The sequence below is a fragment of the Myotis brandtii genome, unplaced genomic scaffold, assembly GCF_000412655.1.
Source record: "Myotis brandtii unplaced genomic scaffold, ASM41265v1 scaffold105, whole genome shotgun sequence".
NCBI lineage: Eukaryota > Metazoa > Chordata > Mammalia > Chiroptera > Vespertilionidae > Myotis > Myotis brandtii.
The window spans coordinates 498536-504336 of NW_005353538.1; the positions used below are offsets into that span (position 1 = coordinate 498536).

At 59.9% G+C, this 5801-nt stretch overlaps 1 protein-coding gene across 1 annotated transcript in view; it reads left to right on the top strand.

Annotated features, from left to right (window-relative positions):
- Positions 1–1393: 1393 nt before the first annotated feature.
- The window catches only part of USP2 (ubiquitin specific peptidase 2), a 25972-nt gene continuing 21564 nt past the window's right edge, over positions 1394–5801 (top strand). Inside the window, exon 1 of the mRNA XM_005856873.2 lies at positions 1394–1496. The gene's annotated coding sequence lies outside the window, so the exon portion shown is untranslated. The remainder of the gene's footprint in view (positions 1497–5801) is intronic.

The following is a 5801-nucleotide window of genomic DNA, read 5'->3' on the forward strand; positions in this document are numbered from 1 at the left end:
GGAGCGCTGGGAGGATGGCACGCCGCGTTGGCCCTGGCCAGTGCGGGCACAGACCAGCTCAGGAGAGCGGGGCGCCTCCTAGCACCAGGGCAGGGTGCTCCAAGGGGCAGCACAGAGGCCCTGTTCTCCCTAAGAAGTCTCACCTGGGAGGAGCTGCTGAAAATACTAGCACTAATTATAATCATAAGTGGAACTATTCAATATAATAATAATGATCACTTCTTGAACTCTTACTACGTGCCAGGATATTGACATGTGTTTTATTTAACCCTCACAACTGGGAGATATGGCATTATTATGATGACTGTTAGCCCTAGCCAGGTTGGCTCAGTGGATAGAGCCTCGGACTGAAGGGTCCCGGGATAAATTCCGGTCAAGGGCATGTACCTCAGTTGCAGGCCCCTCCCTGGCCCTGGTCAGGGCTCATGCAGGAGGCAACCAATCGATGTGTTTCTCTCACATCGATGTTTCTCTCTCTCTCTGTCTCTCCCCCTCCCTTCCACTCTCTCTAAAAATCAATGGGAAAAATATCATCGGGTGAGGATTAACAACAACAAGAAATACTACCACTAACTATGATGATAGTGGAAGTATTCAACATAATAATAATTATATTATTACATTAGGAGGCTGGGGTGCATGTCCCTGACCAGGCCGTGGGCCAAGGGCCAGGGCCAGGGCTAGCCCAAAGGCCAGGGGACACGCAGGAGCTGGGCTGCAGGAGGAGGCGGCCTCGCGGCCCACCTCGTGCCAGTCCGTGTTGTGCCGGGGCTCTGGTTATGCCAGGATGTTGCCGTGTGTTTTATTTAACCCTCGCCCTGGGAGGTGTCTTTTACGTGCTGACTATGACTCCTGTTTTGTGGATGAAATCACGGAGGTTCCGACAGCCTACGTGACCTGCCCTGTCCCAGAGCCACTGGGAGGGAAGGAACGGGGCTGCGAGCCCAGGCGGGGAGCTCGCTGTAAAAGGGTTTGGGCTGGAAGTCTGGGCGCCAGTCTCTTCGCCTCTCGAGTCTGTGCCCTTGAACAAGGGGCTGTCACCTTGAGGTCTTCGTCTCAGAAGCGCGGGAGTCGGGCCGCGCTGTGCTCCCGTGCCTCTAAGTCGGTGGCTGGCACCTGCTTCTGCGTATTTTGCGTCCATCCCATCCCCATCCTACTGCCCCTCCCAGTTGTTCCACCTGAACTCCCCCTTCAGTTTCACTTCAAAGTGTCCCCCATTCAGAGTCCTCTTGGGAGTCCTGGTCTGGCCCCGCCCATAGGGCAGCCCCTGAAGGGAAGCCTGTCGCTGCCCCTTTAATTCCCCTGGGCTTGGAATGCAGTGAGTGAGCTAGCTCGCCATGGCTGAGGTCAGATAAGATGCTATATATATCGGTCAGTAACCTGAGCGCGGATTACCAGCCCAGAGGCCTACTCCAGGGCCACCAGGGCTCGCCACGGCGCTCCGGCCCAGCCGGGGAAGGGAGCCCCCAGATCCTGCCCATTGCCCCCCAACACAGGTTAGTAGCTGCCCCTTTAATATCTGAGCTTCACGGGGATGCTGAAGGGAGGGCCCTGGACTGTTTGGGGGAACATTGGAGAGACGGCCACCAGGCCTGGTGGGTGCTGTGGGCAAGACCAGAGGCTGGAGGTCAGGAACAAGACAGGATGGAGTCCTGGAGGGGAGAGGGAGAGAAAGCCGCGCCCTGGGAGGAGGCCCGGGAGAGTAGAGCGCCCCGCAGAGGTGGCGGGAGGGAACTTACGGATTTCAATTCTGTCTGGGGGCCCATTTCCGGTGCCTTTTCTTAGCCCTGTAGAGATGCCTACCCTCTCCCAACCCCAAATCAAAGCATTACCCAATGGGAATACTCCCCTGGGCCCACCCACTGCTTTTCAGCCAGTCAGGATTCTTGCTCTCATCGTCAATCTCTTTATTTTACCTCTTCTCCCACCCCTCTCCCAGTCCTTGGGCAGAGAGACAGAAATGGCTCCAATTCCCTTCCATGACCCTGTCAAGGCCTGTAAAACTATTCGGCACTGCGGTGGGTCACTGGCTGCTCCCCGCAGCTAGAGCTGCCAGGGACGGGCGGGCAAGGAGTGGCGGCCGAGGCTCCTGGGCCCTGAGAGGAGCCCACGGGTCTCCTGGGCGATGTGAGCACAGGTATCCTCGCCCCAGGCCTCCACTCCACCTGCGTCTCCACACCTGCCCGGGCAGCCTGAGGTCCCCACGCTCCCGCGGGTGCCCAGCCAGAGCCCGGACAGCTGGAGGGAGGGTCAGGGGGAGGTGAGGGGAGACAGGGCCCCTCTCGGCCACTTTGCCTTTCGGGTCAGCACATCAGCAGGGCCTCTTGCCCTTGCCAGTGGCCGTGGGATGCTCTGACGACACTGCTGGGCAGGGCTGGGTGGTTCTCACGCACCTGCCCTGGCCACCTGGCAGGGGGCGAGCCTGGGTCCTGTGGAGGCCTGCCTTGGGGACCCAGCCGTGGGCTTTCCATCTGGGAGCTGGCATGCCTTCACCCCAGAGAGCAGGGCACATCTGGGCAAAGCAGGGCCAGGAAGGCTGCTGGGATGTGGGACGTTCCCTGTCCCCTACCTGGATGCCAGGAGTGCCCGGGATTCCTGGGGAGCAAGTCCTCCCCTGGCCTGGCAGGTTCGGGAACCTTGCATGTGAGCAACAGGAAATGACAGTGACTGATTGCAAGGGGGTTGGCTGCCCCGGGGGCTCGGTTTCATCTGCACCCCTGACTCATCTGGCCTGGCTGCCTGGGGAGTGAGCCCAGCAGCAGGAAGGTGGGAGGGTGGGAGGCCACATGTCCCTGACCCGGCCCAGGCTGAAGGCTGTGGCAGGGCTGGCCCCGGGGGCTGCAGGAAAGGGCCTCCCAGCCATCTCGCTGCCATCAGCCTTGCGCTGCTCATCAGCATCGTGTGCTCAGGTTGCACCTGACTGTCACTCCCCTGCAGTGGAAACTCAGGGGCTGCTCCCTGGAGGCTGCCGCCTCGCCTCGGCCTGGCTGTGGCCCGACAGTGACGCCTGGAGCCCCTCCTCCCCCCCCCCTCCCCCGCCAGCTCAGGGAGAGCAGAGGGCAAGGTGAAGTGGGGGCCAAGGGCAGGGTGGCTGTGACAGGCAGAACGGACATCCCCCCAGCTCTGCCCCTCCTCCCAGCGCGGCCTGGGGACCCGTGTGACTTGCACAGACCTGGGAGCTGCCGCACAGGAGCAGGCGAACAGCACCTCCTCCTGGGGAGGAGACGAGGCCATCGCAGGCTTCCAGGAGCATCAGTGAAGGGTTAGGCTTTGGTAACTCCAGGAATATGGGTGCTTCATTTGAATGCGCCGTTCTTTATATTTCTTGTCTATTTATTTTTAAATTTTTGAATAAAAATACTTTTAATTTCAATTTAATGTAAAAAATTAAATCTTCAAATGATGTTTGTGGCATTTATTCATTATTATTATTATTATTTTTAGAGAGAGAGAGAAAGAGAGAAAGGAACATCGATGTGAGAGAAACAATGATGAGAGAGAATCATTGATCACTGCCTCCTGCACTGCCCCCACTGGGGATTGAGCCGCAGCCCAGACATGTGCCCTGACCAGGAATCAAACCAGTGACTTTTTGGTGCATCAGACAACACCCAACCAACTGAGTCACTGCGGCCAGAGCAAGGCATTGATTCTTCCAAAAGAATTCAAGCTTAACACTGCGCTGAGATTTGGGGGACACGTCTGAAGCGTGCTTAGAAGAGCACCGGGCGTGTGGCGAGGCTGAGTGCTGGCGCTGAGGCTGCGTGTGCAGTGCTCAGCATAGCCCCTGGCCCGAGGGGGGCAGTATCTGGGGGGGGCGGGGGGGATGGTGCTTGGCTCACCTGTGCTATCAGGAGGCTGACTGCTCTGTACGGAGGAATGTTGCTGCCCCTCCCAAGAGGGGGAAACTGAGCAGAGTGAGGAGCCGAGCAGGGAGAGTGGAGATGGCCCGGAGGAGGAGGTGGCTGGCACCTGGGAGGCGCCTTCTGGAGCCACATGCCTGTACTTGCCAGCGCTGGGCACACAGGGGCAGGAGCCGGGCAGCAGGACCCCCCACTGGGCAGGGACGGGGAGGAGGTTGCCCCAGCCAATCAGCATGTCTCCCACTGCCCATGGAAAGGCCATTCTGTTCAGGCTGTTCCTGTGGCAACAAATCTCTGCGTAGCCCTGTGAGTGCCAGTCCTGCCCCTGGCTTGTGTGGCAAGGATACCACCAGGGCCTGGCCTGGTCTCCCACCCGAGGTGTGGGATGCAGCCTCCGGGGTCAGCCCTGCCAGGTAATGCCGGGAGGAGCGGGGCCCACCCCAACCTGTCTGCTCCCCTGGAAGGCACTAGCACTTGTCTCAAGAGTGAGACAGCAGGGAGGGGTGGGGCAGGGGAGGGGAGGGGGGTAGGCATGCTCCAGGCCTTGGCCCCAACAGGGACCCTCTGCCAGACGCGCAGACTGTAAGCCAGAGCTCAGTGCTGACAGGCTGTGTGTGGGAGCAGGACACCCCCTCATCCCCCCGTCCCCGGGGCAGCTTCCAGGGGTGGCGAGGTCTGCCAGTTGCTCACCAGATGGGAGCAGACGGGAAAGCAGGGATTTAGGAGCCCCCCTGGGACTCTGGGGCCAGAAGGTGTGGTCTACCTCCAGCCCCAACTCTTCCCAGGGCTGCTCATCAGCTGTCCCAGAGCTGTCCATCTGTCCGTCTGTCCCTGTCCAGGCTGCACCTAGCTTGGCTACAGCCCTTCTGCACCTTCAGCAGCCAGGAGAGGTCATGAGCTGGGCGCTGCACACAGAGAGCCAACTCCCAGGAGCTTGGCGTGGGGGAGGGAGACAGCCCTGGCCGGAGGCAGACAGGCATGGGAGTGGCAGGTCGTATCTGCTTGGCAGCTCAGTGTCCTGGAGCCCAGCTCCCGAGACCTGGAGTTTCTGTGACTGTGAATTATTGATGGCGTCCTCATCAATAGTGAAACAGAGCCCGACTGGACTGGGCCCCAGGCCCAGGCCCAGCCCCTGGGCCTCTGTCGGTTCCTCCCCCAGCCTCCCGCAGCTCTCACGCGCTTCCTTCTCTGCACCCCAGAAAGTTAAGTCGATTCGAGGAAAGCTCATGGTTTCCCCAACCCTGAATAAGGGCTTCCTGCAGCCACCCTTCCCTAGAAAGGTGTGGAGATTGTGCTGGAGGTGGGAGCACAGCGGGCCAGGGAGTGTGCGTGAAGGTCGGGGTCCAGCAGGTGGGAGAAAGTTAGACAATAGATGTGGGCCGGATTTGTCGAGGCAGCCTGGGCTGGAAACTGCTGGAGGTCTCCAGAACCTTAGACGTTTTGTTCTGGAGCCCTGTGAACATTGCCATCTGCGATCTCCCCCTGCACTGACCCCAAGCCTGGCATGGACCGAGTTTCTAGTGCCTCTGCCAAGCCCTCGGTGTGTGGGGCTTGGCGCCAGCTCCTCTCTGCCCTGATGGGCTGAGCTGCAGGCCTGGCAAGCTGCAGGCTGCCTCCTAAGCGGCCACATTGTTGCCACTGCCTCCTAAGCGGCCACACTGTTGCCACTGCCTCCTAAGCGGCCACATCCTGATGGGCTGCTCCTAAGCGGCCACATTGTTGCCACTGCCTCCTAAGTGGCCACATTGTTGCCACTGCCTCCTAAGCGGCCACATTGTTGCCACTGCCTCCTAAACAGCTACCCCCGAGGAGCGGGTACAGGTCACTGGGGGCTGCAGGGAACCTGAGTGCTCAAGGCTGAGGTCAGAAGCCATGGCAACTGGGAGGGACCCAGCCCTGCCTTAACTTATTCCAGGCTCACCAAGGGCGGGGCGGACA